Source organism: Mesocricetus auratus, unplaced genomic scaffold, assembly GCF_017639785.1.
Source record: "Mesocricetus auratus isolate SY011 unplaced genomic scaffold, BCM_Maur_2.0 Super-Scaffold_100014, whole genome shotgun sequence".
Classification (NCBI taxonomy): domain Eukaryota; kingdom Metazoa; phylum Chordata; class Mammalia; order Rodentia; family Cricetidae; genus Mesocricetus; species Mesocricetus auratus.
In genome coordinates this window covers 16,723,304-16,737,145 of record NW_024429197.1, presented here as the reverse complement: position 1 = coordinate 16,737,145, position 13,842 = coordinate 16,723,304, and the positions used below count along the sequence as shown (strand labels likewise).

The window sequence follows — 13,842 nt, the reverse complement described above, 5'->3', positions numbered from 1 at the left end:
AACAGGGTTCTGTGTATCTCTGGCTGTCCTGGAACTTGCTTTGTAGACCGGGGCGTCCTTGAACTCACTGAGATCCACCTGCCTCTGCCTCCCAAACACTGGGATTAAACACATGTGCCACCACCACCCGGCCAAAATTCTTACTTCTGTATTAATGCCTTCTTTCTTTATGGATTTACAATATGAATACATATTGCTAGGTCTAGTTTAATTTCCCAGTTCTTGAATTTTATGGAACTGGAAACATAAACTATGATAGTTAAAGCTTGTTTCTAACTCAACTATAATCAATTAAATATAATTAAATTCTTCATTTTCATCCATGTGATTATTTTTGAGATGTATACAACTACTCTATTTGTGGTTAATAATTGTCTTGATACTTTTCCTAGGATATTAAAAATGCCATCAATGGCTTAATGGCTTCTCTCTCTCTCTCTCTCTCTCTCTCTCTCTCTCTCTCTCCTCTCTCTCTCTTTCCTTTTTTTCTGGGGACAGGGTTTCTGTGTAGCCCTAACTGTCCTGTAACTTGCTCTATAGTTCAGATTGGCCTCGCACTCACAGAGATCCTCCTGCCTCAGTCTCCCGAGTACTGGAACTAAAGGTGTGTGCCACCACTGTCTTGGTCTTTTCTTTCTTTTTTTGGTCTTTTTCTTTCTTTTTTTTCTTTTTGGTTTTGTTTTGTTCTTAAAGACATGGTCTTGCTAAGTAACCTAGGCTGGCCTGGAATTCACCTTGTATTCAAGGCTGTCCTTGTAATTCTGCCTTTCCCTTTGCTTGCTAGGATTATAAAAATGGGCTACCATGCCTGGCTTGTTTTTTCTTTTTGTTTGTCTGTTTTAAATCCCTTTCACTCTTTTGAAACAGGGTGTCATAGGACAGACTGGTCTCAAAATTACAGATCTCCTACCTCAGGCTTCCAAGTATTGAGATTATAGATGTGGGCCATGCTGCATGTTGGGCATATTGTCTTTTACACACACACCTTTAGGACAGACTGTCTGAGTGAAAGTGCTGGGTCTTGAGGAATGTACATTTCTCTCTTAGATACCTTTTTTAGAGTAACTTAGATTCACAATGATTTCAATCCCTGACCGCTCTTAAGCAGTATATGAGCTACTGTGAGATAACCATCTCTACAGGTAAAATCCCTTGCTGCCAAGCTTGACCATCCATGTTCCATCCCAGGGACCCACATGGTGGAAGGAGAACTGACATCCACAGCTGTCTTCTGACTTTCACACGTGTGCCGTGGCACCACATCCCCACCACACAATAAATATATATAATTAAAACTTCAAAACCAAAGTCACACTGGGTATAATTCACAACTATTAATACTGTTAGATTTCACCAGGTGGTGGTGGTGCGCGCCTTTAATCCCAGCACTCGGGAAGCAGAGGCAGGAGAATCTCTGTGAGTTTGAGGACAGCTGGTTTACAGAGTGAGTTCCAGGACAACCTCCAAAGCAATACAGAGAAACCTTGTCTTGAAAAAAACAACAAACAAAAAAACAATGCAAAACAAACAAAAAACCAAGGTGTTATATTTAGGCTTAGCCACTCTGATTCATACACAGTGATTTTTAAAAAATCCAAGAGGCTATCGAGATGGTGCAAAAATATAAGGAGAAAAGCAGTCTGAGAGGCAGGCAGACTCCAGGCTCCTGGCCTGGGGCCACATTGTGAACAGCTGCCCTGTGTCCTTGCAGAGGTTTGGAGGCTCATTTCTGAAAAGGGTAAATCAAAACAAAAACTCCCTGGAAGGAGGATGCCAGGCATAGCTGAAGGCACGAGGCTGTACCTCAAACAGGGATTAAATGACTGAAAACATGAACTGCTGATAGAGAAATTCCTCTGGCTCCAATCTCCAATGTGGTTTTCAGAGCATAGGTGACCAGACCTAGTCTTTAGACAGGTGCATCTGGCTAACCTGACCTGCTCAGAAGAGACCTAAGGTTACAACACCTAGCTTCAACCACTAAATTCACCCTGTGATGACAGTCCAGGCTAACAAGCCCCATTTGTGCATGCAGGGATTCCACTCAGGGTTTTAGACTCCCAGTGAGCCACACATAGATAAAAAGGGCATGTCCAGATAACAAAATGAAACATAAAAAAACCCAAAACATAAATTTAAGGTAAATGTAAGTATATATAGGAAGAAATCCAATGTAAATCATTATGCTCAGAGAGCTAAAAGAGGTTACTGCACTTGTAAAACAAGAATAGAGCCTGGCAGTGGTGGCACACGCCTTTAATCCCAACACTCGGGAGGCAGAGGCAGGCGGATCTCTGTGAGTGGACCGACAGCCTCCAAAACAATACAGAGAAACCCTGTCTCATAAAAAAACCAAAAAAAAAAAAAAAAAAAGAATGCTATAAAAAAATCAGTATCCAGGAAACAGAAAAGGACTGCTAAAAAATAGAAATTAAAAAGTGAACAAAGGGCTAGAAGACTGAGAAAAATTTCACAAAGTAACTCAAAACTGTGATTAAAAAGAAAAATAAATGGGTGGACTTTATAGTATATAAACTGTAAAAATAGAATAGGGCTCAGCATGCACAATACCCTAGCCAGAGCAGACAAAAAGAATACAATTGCAAATGGAGAAATGCTTCCAATTCCTGAAGGAGAAATTCTGACACAGACGCTTGCTTTTCTTGCTATGTTGGCCAGTCCTACTTCACTGGTCTCAAGAGATCCTATTGCTTCATTCTCTGTAGACCCTGCTTCTAAATTTAAAACAACCAACCAAAACCCAAACCAAATACCAAACAAACGAAAAGTCCCCCAACCAACCAACCCCACAAAAATTATTCTCTAAAAAAGTTATGCTAAAGCACATTTCTACACCATATGAGTTCCTCACCAGCATTTGCTGTCTTACTTTTTTTTTTTTTTGAGGTTGAGTCTTACTTGATGCACAAGCTAGTCTTGAACTTGAGATCTCTCTGATGGCCCAAGTGGTTGGACTATAGGCATGTGATGCTTTCATAAGACTTTAAAAATTGTATAAATCTGAGGTGTGAAATGATACTTTTATTGATTTTACTTGTAATTTATTTTTTAACTTTTTTTATTACTTTAATTTTAAATATCTTGCTTCACATGTCAATCCCAGTTCCCTCTCCCTCCCATCCTCCCGCAACCCCCCCAGCCTCCCACCCTATCCTCACTTCCTTCCACATAGGGGTATCCAGAGCCCCACAGGTTGCCCAGGCCTCCTCATTGACTCTCACAGTCAGAGGGTATGGATCAGTCCCATACTGGCCTTCCAGCTGTCGGTCTGGAGTCCAAGAGCTCCCCCTTTATTTGTAATTTTTTGATTACTAGTGGATTTGAGAATCTGTCTATGTATTAGTCATTGGTTCTCCTTTGGGAACTACTCATTTTCTAATAATTTGTCTTTATAGTCTATAAAGCTCTGTTCTAAGAACTGCAAACATTCTCCCATTTTTTTAACTTTGTGGATTTATATAAACTCCAACTTTTTTTTTTTTTGAGACAGTGTTTCTCTGTGGCTTTGGAGGCTGTCCTGGAAACTAGCTCTTGTAGACCAGGCTGGTCTCAAACTCACAGAGATCCTCCTGCCTCTGCCTCCCGAGTGCTGGGACTAACTCCAACTTTTGATGCAGTCTATTTTCTGTTTGGTTTCTTCCCTTAAGTGTGTGTGCAGGTGTGTGTGTGTGTGTGTGTGTGTGTGTGTGTGTGTGTGTGAGAGAGAGAGAGAGAGAGAGAGAGAGAGAGAGAGAGAGAGAGAGAGAGAGAGAGAGAGTGGAGAGCAGGGATCAATGTCAGGTGTCTCTTCCTCAATCACTCTTTAGCTTTTAGACAGGCTCTCTCCAGCATTTTGGTGTCTACTGATGCAGTAGAATGTCTGGCCAGCAAGCCCCAGGTATCCTTCCCTCTCTGGCACCTCAACAATGGGATTACAAATGCTGGACAGTGGAACAAATGCCATCCTGGAACTCACTCTGTAAACCAGGCTGGCCTCAAACTCAGAGATGGAACTCACTCTGTAAACCAGGCTGGCCTCAAACTCAGAGATCTGCGTGCCTCTGCCACCACCCAGCTGGATCCAATTATTTTTCCTAATGTTTATAACTGTTTAAATACGACTTGTTATTTTACTTCTTCCTCATTAACTTGAAATGCTACCTCAGACATTTACAAAATTTCTATAAATACATAGCTCCTTTGTTTCTAGGCTGTCTGAGTCATTAATCTGCCTGTCCCGACACAGCACTGAGTATAACTGTTACTGCTTCATTAGTAGGGCAATTCTTTTTTCTTAAAATTGTATTGGTTTCTTGTGATCATTTATCCTTCCATACAAACACGACTTATCAAGCTTGGTGTGATGGTGAAATCTTTAATCTCAGTATTTGAGAGACAGAGGCCACTCTGGTTTATGTAAAGGGTCTAGGACAGCCTGGGCTACATAGTGAAACACTATTTCAAAAATAAAAGACAAAACCAAACAGACTTATGAAGTACCTTAACATATTCCATTTGGATTTTACTTAGTGTTGTACTTATAGGTTGATTTTAGGATAACTGACATTTTAGGATTTCTAAATAAATACAACATATTTTTTTCTTTTCTTTTTTTGTTTCGAAGCTTTGTTTCATATCTTTCAGTACAATTTTGGATTTTACAGACTTCAGAAAACTTATTCCTAGGTATCTGCTTTTCAACCCAAACTACTAGTCTTTTTCCTATGTTATATTGTTTATTCAGCTTGGATATCACTTTAGCCCTATAAATAATTCTGGCTTAATGTGAGTTATGCTAGGCAAGGAGAAGTACACTGGTGAATAACAACACTTTCTATGTCCACAACATAGAGACACAGAACAACAGACAGTTACATCTCAGGGTAGTACATGCCATTATAGGGGAGTACACTGTGCTGTGGGGATATATAAGACAAATACCTAACTCAGACTTGGGGGATGGCTGGACTGGGGGAGAAGGGTGTCAAACACTGCTTCTTAAGGAAGTAACATGTAGATTGAAACCTGTAAGAAGAACAGAAGTTAGAAAACACAACAGTGACTAAAAACCATAGTACTGATATTCTTTCTTGCTCTTGATTTTACTGCAAATGTTCTTGTTTAATTGAAATTATTTCATATTTGGATATACTTCTGTTGGCTCCAACTTCGAACTGGTTTTTACTTATTATTTTTCTCTTTGCTCCCATACTGCTGTAACAATCACTCTTGGCTCTCTTGTTTTCTTGTTTCCTTAATGTTATATGTCCTCATGATTTTATCCATCTCTGTTTTCTATCTGCATTATTACTCCCAGGTTGGCTTGGAATTCATTATGTAGCCCAGCTGGCCTTGAGGTCTCCCTTCCTTCCTGGGTCTTCCAAGTGCTAGTATTACAGGCAAGCAACACCACACGAGGCCTTGTTTGCTTTCAAAGACAAGGTCTCATTATTTATCCCAAGCTGATTTTAAACTTTCCATGTAGCTTGGGATAACCTTAAACTCCACACCCTGTTCACTCTTGAGTCCTGGGATTACAGGTGAGTTACCATGCTTAATTTAGCATTTTAACTTTTAGCACCCACCACTAAAGACTTTTAGACACCCCCTCCTCCAAATGCAAAACAAAAAACTAGTTTAGAACATACCTAGTACTGCAACTAAACTTGTTTCAATGATGAAAAAATCATAGAAAAAAATAAACCAACTATTGATCGGTGCTTAAAAATAAATAAATAATAAAAAGACAGAGTCTTACTCTGTAGCCCAACATGCCCTCAGACTCACTGTGTAGCCCGGGTTGGCTTTAAACTTAACGAGAATATATAATTTTGCCCCAGCCTCTTGAGTACTAGGCTTACAGGTTTAAGTCTACCATACTCAGCTTATTTTTTTTTTTTACTTAGTGTGTCAACTCAGCTAGGCTATTCATTTTTATTTGTTCAATCAAACACTAATATAGGTGTTGCTGAGAATTTATTTCATCGGTGTAATAAAAGTTCGTAATTAGGTGACTGAGCACAAGGGGCATTATCTAGGATAATGTGATTAGCCTGATTCAATTAGTTGAAAGGCCTAAAAATCAAGGCTGAGGCTTCCCCAAGAGAGAAGGAAAGAAGACTTTCCATCTACAGACAACAGTTTAGATTGTGTCTGAGATTTCTATCCTTGTCACCTTCTCTAAGGATTTCAGATTAACTTTACTACAATTGTATAAACCAATTTGCTGTGTCTCCTGCCAGCTCTGCTTCTTTGGTTGAACTCTTGACATATGTGATATACCAGGCTTATAGTTTATTTGCAAGTATAATTTCTTTAAAAATCTAGTAGTTTCTGGTCTATTTATTTCTAATCAGTTCCATGAGCCAGTAACTATACCCAAAGTTCTGCTTTTCTGGACATGGTTCTTAAGCCTTTTTTTTTTTCTTTACCAGCTGAATCCTTGGAATGTGTCCCTTCCTCACCATCCCGCATTAAACATCACCATCTCTTACCTGAACTAGTGATTGAAAAGCCCCCTACTGGCTTCTCAGATTAGTTTTTTTCTCCTCTATCTATTTTCCAAACTGCTGCCAGAGGTCTCTTTCTGGAAAACAAATATGATCATGTCACTACCTTTCTTAAGGACCTGGTAAGTCTCCCTACCAATACGTTTAAATTTCCTTTTTATTTTGTTAACTTCTGTTTTTATTTATTTCCTTCTAGTGTCTTTGTGTTTAATTTTCTAACATTTTAAGATAAATGCTCTGGTTACTGGTGCTTTTCTTCTGTTCTAACAGGTCAATAAAGTTTTAAATTCTCTCTAAGCTTTGCTTAAATCAATCGTACCAGTTTTGATAAATGTTATTACTCATCATTTTGTTCAAAATTCTAATTTCCTTTGTGATTTTTTTGACCAATAGGTTATTCAGAAACCCTTTCTTTTTTCTTTTTTTTTCTTTTTCTTTTTTTTTTTTGTTTTTACGAGACAGGGTTTCTCTGTATTGTTTCGGAGCAGAAACCCTTTCTTAATAATTTTGAAAGCTACACTTTCAAGTTCTAGTAGAAACATAACAGCAATTGAGCCCCAATTCCCTCATCCTTTTTCTAGATACTGCACAGACCAACAAAGAGAATATTAATAAAAGTAAAAGTATGGGGCTAGAGAGATGGCTCAGTGGTTAAGAGCACTAGCTGCTTTTCCAGAGGTCACGAGTTCAATTCCCAGCAACCATATGAAGGCTCACAATCATCTATAATGAGATCTGGTGCCCTTTACTGGCATGCAGGCATATATGCAGGCAGAATACTGTATACATAATAACTACAACTAAAAAAATACAAGTAAAATACATTTTGATAAAACCAGGTGATTAAAAAACTCAGAAAATGCCACATTGTAAGTAAATATAGTCCCAAGTATTCAGGACTATCAAAATCTATAAAAGAAGTCATACCTCCTGAACATTGCAGAAGGACAAGAAGTGTAAAGAAATCTATGGGGAAATGCTATATTTTCATTCCCAGAGAGAAAGAGTCATATCTTAAAGGTCATGTTTGGAATTGAGATGGAATGGGGGACCCTAAGATGGAAAAAGAGAAAGGAGGTATAAAAAAAATGTGTCATCACCAAATGAGGAGAGTAGTTTAAAATTGATAGTCTCAGCCTAGCAGGGTAGTGGCACATGCCTTTAATCTCATTACTTGGGAGGTGGATCTCTGTGAGTTCCAGGCCAGCCTGGTCTACAGGACAGTTCCAGGGCAGTCAGGACAGAGAAACCCAGTCTCAAAACAGTAACAACAAAAATAAAACAAAAAAATCCCAAAAACAAACAATCAAAAACAAACCCCAAAAACAAAATAAATAAATAAATAAAATTTAAAAAACTGATAGTCTCAGAAGGACTACCTTTCTAAAAGTGAAGCCTTTACAATATTTTTATAATTTCTTATTTTGAAATAATTTCAATTGTATAGGAAAGCTATAAATGAATAGCAACCTGAGGAACTCATAACTGGGAATTTGCAACACTTAGGTCACTGCAGTTACTGGAAAGCATGAGAGATGAAGATATATTTTAAAGAATGAATCCATCCCCCCTTTTGAATGGAGTCTTCAAGCTGAGAAACCTGGAAATTTATCTTGATCCTAAAGTGCAATTACCGTTCTTCCTACCATCTTCTACCAGTGATTTGAGAGAATATATCTCATTCAAATATGAGCTACAAAAAGAAAATAAGCATCCATACAAAGATAGTATAGTATCTAAAAACTGCAAAGCTAGATCTGGTGGCACACCTTATAATCCCAGAACTTCAAAGGCTGAGGCAGGAGGATACAGTTTCAGAACAACTTGGGCTGCATTATAGTGAGAATCTGTGCTCAAACAAAAAATACCAAGAAGCATTGCATTATTTCTGACAAATAAAATAAATAGACTGTACAACAAAGGATAAAAATTAAAACCTTATTATCTTAAAGGTGAAACTATATTAAATTTTCTTCTTTTCTTTCTTGGTTTTTTTTTTTTGTTTGTTTGTTTGTTTTTTGAGACAGGGTCTCACCATGTAGTCTTGGCTGACCTGGAACTCACTATGTAGACCAGGGTGGCTTTAAACTCATAGAGATTTACCTGCCCCTGCCTCCCTAGGGCTAGGACTAAAGGCATATGTCACTACAACCAGCTAAAAAGATCTTAATGAAATCATGGAAAGATCTAAGAGCAAACTCTTTAGAATGGCTCAGTGGGTAAAGGTGCTTGTCACCAAGCCTGATGACCTGAGTTCTATCTCCAGGACCCAAATGGTAGAAGGAGAACCAACTCCCACACATTCTCCTCTGACCATCACATGTGCCTTGGCATGAACTCATTCAGACAGATCCATACACACAAAATAAGTAAATGTAAAGAAAAACAAACAAACAAAAAACCTCAAGGCAGATCTAACTAATCACTATAGTAAACACATTCCACAAAAGGTACAGTAAGACACACACTGGAAGCACATTAAGATCATTTTTCATTACGCTTTTCAAGACAAGGGCTCACTAGGTAGTAACGGATGGCTAGAACTTACTCTGTAACTCAGTCTGCTCTAAAATCTTCAGCAATCCTCCTGGCCCAGCCTCTTTTACGAATAAACACAATAGTGCACAAACTAACTCTCACCCAGATGAACCCTTCTGGAAGAAACAGCTTGAAGATGAACTGAAGTCAATGAATAACAGGCCACACTTCAGTGAAAGGACTGGTAGTAAGCACTGATATTTAATGGCAGATATAAGATGAAAACAAATGTACACTCAGGTGACAGAATGGAACACACTGTTATATACTCTAAGGCTGTAAGACTAGTCTATACAAATAGTAAGAGAAAATATAAGAAGCAGAATAAACTCAACAATTGTACCACATATCTAACAGGTATGACTCAAAGTTAAAAGCCAAGTTAAAAGTGTTGTACAAAATTGGGCCTAGTAAAAAAGCTCAGTATGTGAAGGTATTTGCCGCCAAACCAGAACACATCATTGATCTAACTCTTGGGAGGCAGAGGAAGGTAGATCTTTGTGAGTTCAAGCCTAACCTGGTCTACATAGCAAGTTCCAGGCCAGCCAGGGGTAAATATTGATATCCTAATAAAATACAAATAAATAAATAAACAACAAGAAGGACTAAAATGGAAGAAAGGAGGAGGAGGAAAAGGTCTTTCTAGTATTGCAAACACCATAAAACACAGCTAGCTGGGCATTTGGCCTGTAATTCTAGCACCTGAGAATTGGATACATGAGAATCAAGAGATCACAGCTAAGCTGAGTTACACAAAACCCTGTCTCAAAAAACAAAACAAAACAAAACAAACACACCACAGAATATATGCTCTTTAAAGGTTGAAAAGGCAATGGGGGGTAACATAATTTGACAAATCAAGAACTTCCTATCAATCTGGCTCAGTTCATCTACTAAACAAAAACAGCAACAACAACAATAAAAAAATAACCAACAAAACAAAACAAGCACTACTGACCTACAAAGCAAAACCATTCTATATCAGGATGTATCCATGGGGCTGGAGAGATGGCTCATCAGTCAGGATCACTGGCTGCTCTTACAGAGGATCCTGGTTTGATTTCCAGCACCCACACGGCAGCTCCCAACATCTGTAACTCCAGTTCCATGGAGACTGATGCCATCTTCTGGCCTCCTTGAGTACCAGGCATGCATGTTATGCATAGACATCCATGGAGGCAAAATACTCAAACACTTGTTTTTTCTGAGACAGGGTTTCTCTGTGTAGCTTTGGAGCCTGTCCTGGCACTCTCTCAGGAAACCAGGCTGGCCTTGAACTCACAGGATCCACCAGCCTCTGCCTCCGCCCCCAAGTGCTGGGATTAAAGGTGTGTGCCACCAATGCCTGACTCAAACACATTAAAAAAAATCTATCTATCTATCTATCTATCTATCTATCTATCTATCTATCTATCTATCTACCTACCTATCATAATTGCTTATCTGGATTGCAATCCTTCAATAAAATGTGAAACTTGCCCAAAAGATATAAGAAGACAGTCACATTAATCAATACAGTCATAGCATTTGGAAAGCAGAAATTATTAGACATGGCAGGTGGCAGTGGCCCACACCTTTAATCCCAGTACTTGGGAGGCAGAGGTAGGCAGATCTCTGTGAGTTCAAGGCCAGCCTGGTCTACAAAGTGAGCTCCAGGACAGTCCAGACTGTTACATAGTGAAACCCTGTCTTGAAAAACAAAACAAAACAAAAATTAAATAAATAAAAAATAACAGAAAATTAAAATTTTTATTTCTCCTAGTCAGAGAGGACAAAGGTAAGTAGGCAAGTAAATAAATGACAGCATAATAAAAATGGTAGCTCTGATGGATATTTAATTTTATCCTAACACATGTACTTCATTTTGAAGAAACTATTAAAGTATCAGAAGTACTGACCACTTATTTGGCTACACAAACTACTTAAATTCTAAACAGAGAGCTCCAAGGCAGGTGTGGTGGCATGTACCTGCATCCCAGCTGTGGTAGGACAGAGGAGGAGGCTCACTTGGGCCCAAGAGATCAATACAGGCCTGGCAACACAGGAATACTCTGTCTTAGTTCCCAAAACCAGGGGTGGTTCCTGAGCCAGTAATCCAAGCTGTTCTGGAGGCTAAGGATTAGGAGTTTAAGTCACCGTGGACAAATTATCAAGACTGTCTCAAACAGTGTTTTTTTTTTAAAGATTTATTTATTTATTATGAACACAACAGCCTGCCTCCATGTCTGTCTGTACTCCAGAAGAGGAAACCAGATCTCATTATAGATGGCTGTGAGCCACCATGTGGTTGCTGGGAATTGAACTCAGGACCTCTGGAAGAGCAGTCAGTGCTCTTAACCTCTGAACCATCTCTCCAGCACCATTGTTTGTTTGTTTTTTCTTTAAAAAGAGAGAGAGGGAGAGAAAGGTTGGCAAGATTGCTGAGTTCAATCTCCAGGGGACACATGATGGAAAAAGAAGACATGCTGGGCATAGGGGTGCCCACCATTATTCCAAAGCACTTGGGAAGCAGAGGCAGGTAAGGTGGATCTCTGTGTATGCAAGGGCAGCCTTGTCTACAGAGGGAGTTCTAGGATCGCCAGAGCCAGGGCTACAAGGTGAGATCCTATCTCGGGAAAATAAAAAAGGGGGAAGACTCCCACACATATGCTCACACATGAAATATAAAAATAGATGTTTAAAATATTTTTAAATAACTGAAGATTGGGTCTTAAAAATTATAGAACAACAAAAAAGACATATTCTGATTAACAACATGCTGAAAGTAGATATTTATAGCAAAATGAGAAAGCAGTTAGATCTTAACTTAAGATTTAAGAAGTCTTTTGGTGGAATAAATAAAAACATTGATAAAAATCCAAAAAGTCTCTAAAACAGTATGGATTACAGGGGTAATACAATGAAGGAGGCATACCGGGGATGGCGCACACCTTTTGTCCCAGCATTTGGGAGGCAGAGACAAGCCTGGCCTACAGGACGAGTTCCAGAGCATCCAGTGCTACACAGGTTTCCCTGTCCTGAAAGATCAAAATAGACAGACAGGTAGATAATGAAAGTGAAGCCTGCAGTCCCTAGAAAATGATGTAGTGACAACACTACAATACTACAGAGGTTGTGCAGAAGAGCTTAGTGACCAGAAAAAAATTCATTGCTTTTGGAATATTTTTACTGATAAGAAAAAAAAGAAAGTTCAAAAAGGTAGGAAAACAACTTTAGCTAACTAAAGAAGAAAAATCTTGTAAGATAAAAGAGAAATTACAGAAAACAAAGCTAGAAGAACTAAAATAATTAAACATAAATTAGGTCTTCTGCCCAGAGTGAGGTGGGGTAGATGGTGGGATGAAGATCAGGGGGTGGGGTCTGGAGAGATGTCTCGTGACTCCTGCAGAGGTCCTGGGTTTGATTCCCAGCACCCACATGGAGTCTCACAGCTGTCTGAAACTCCAGTCCCAGGGGATTTGACATTTTCTTCTGACCTCCAAGGGCATCAGACATGCAAGTAGAGCATAGACATCTATACAGGCAAAAAAAAAAAAAAAAAAAAAACCCACCCATATATTTAAAATAATAAAATAAATAAATCTAAATGGTTTTTAAAAATCAGTTGACCAAACTGCTAGACAGTAATCAAGGAAAAAAGGACAAAGCACAAATATACAAAAATTAAAAATAGGGGAAACAACAGAAATAGAAAAAGTGGTAAAAACCGTTTTATAAAATTCTATACATTAAGCCGGGCGTTGGTGGTGCACGCCTTTATTCCCAGCACTCAGGAGGCAGAGGCAGGCGGATCTCTGTGAGTTCGAGGCCAGCCTGGTTTACAAAGTGAGTTCCAGGACAGCCTCCAAAGCCACAGAGAAACCCTGTCTCGAAAAACCAAAAAAAGAAAAAAAATTCTATACATTAAATAAAATATGGGTAAAATAAAAATTTTATAGTAAATAAATGTGACTTATGAAAGCACTCAAAAATTACTTATTTTCATTTTTATGTGTATTGGTATTTTACCTGCATGTGTCTGTTTAAGGGTGCCAGATCTCATGGAACTCAAGTTACATGTGTGAGCTGCCATATGGGTGCTAGGAATTGAACCTGGGTCCTCTGAAAGAAGAGGCTGTGCTCTTAACCGTTAAGCCACCTCTCCGGTCCCTTAACATACATTCTTGATTAAAGTACTTATGAAAATAGAACAACATTGCTCCTTAATACTTAATAGAGAAACACTGGAAACATTTCTCCTAAGATGAGGAATAAAAAGAGGACAACCATTGATGTTTGCTACTATCCTATTTAAATTAGTCCACAAAGAAAAAAAAAAAGGAGGCAGACCATATGACTGTAACCTAGAAACATCAAGAAAATCACTTGAGAATATACTGGAAGTATGGAATTCAATAAGGCAGAAAGACTAAAAAGTTACATATAAAACTTAAAAGCCTTCATGTTTATAAATAAGAACCAGTTACATTAAATATTTAAAAGTACTATTAAATGTTAAACCCATTCAACAGCAACAAAATGCAGAAACTACCCAGGAACACCAAGATTAAGCAGGCTGGATGTGAGGAAAGCCTTACAACAAAATTGAAGTATATAGTATGTATAGTATGTTTTTGGATTCAAGGTTAGACTCAACACCTTACAGAAGACAATTTGTTTTAATTTAATTGATGAAATAATGAGATCTTAGTAAAAGCAACCTGTCTTCTTACACACTGGGTGAGGACACAGTATTTCTAAACAAGTAAGAATGGTCTTGAAAATATGAGAGTAGAGCCGGGCGTTGGTGGCACAC

General features: G+C 38.5%; 1 protein-coding gene across 4 annotated transcripts in view; it reads right to left on the bottom strand.

The window, feature by feature from the left end:
- Ago3 (argonaute RISC catalytic component 3) overlaps window positions 1-13,842 on the bottom strand; it is an 87,833-nt gene that overhangs the window by 44,666 nt on the left and 29,325 nt on the right. Inside the window, exons 1-2 of one of the 4 annotated variants that reach the window (XM_040756637.1) lie at window positions 6,495-7,219; window positions 4,942-5,025 (exon numbers count right to left, since the gene is read on the bottom strand). The exons of 2 other annotated variants lie outside the window; for them this stretch is intronic. The gene's annotated coding sequence lies outside the window, so the exon portion shown is untranslated. Of the gene's footprint in view, window positions 1-4,941; window positions 5,026-6,494; window positions 7,220-13,842 lie in introns of those variants that run through there. One more of the 4 variants, XM_040756636.1, reaches the window with a different exon arrangement.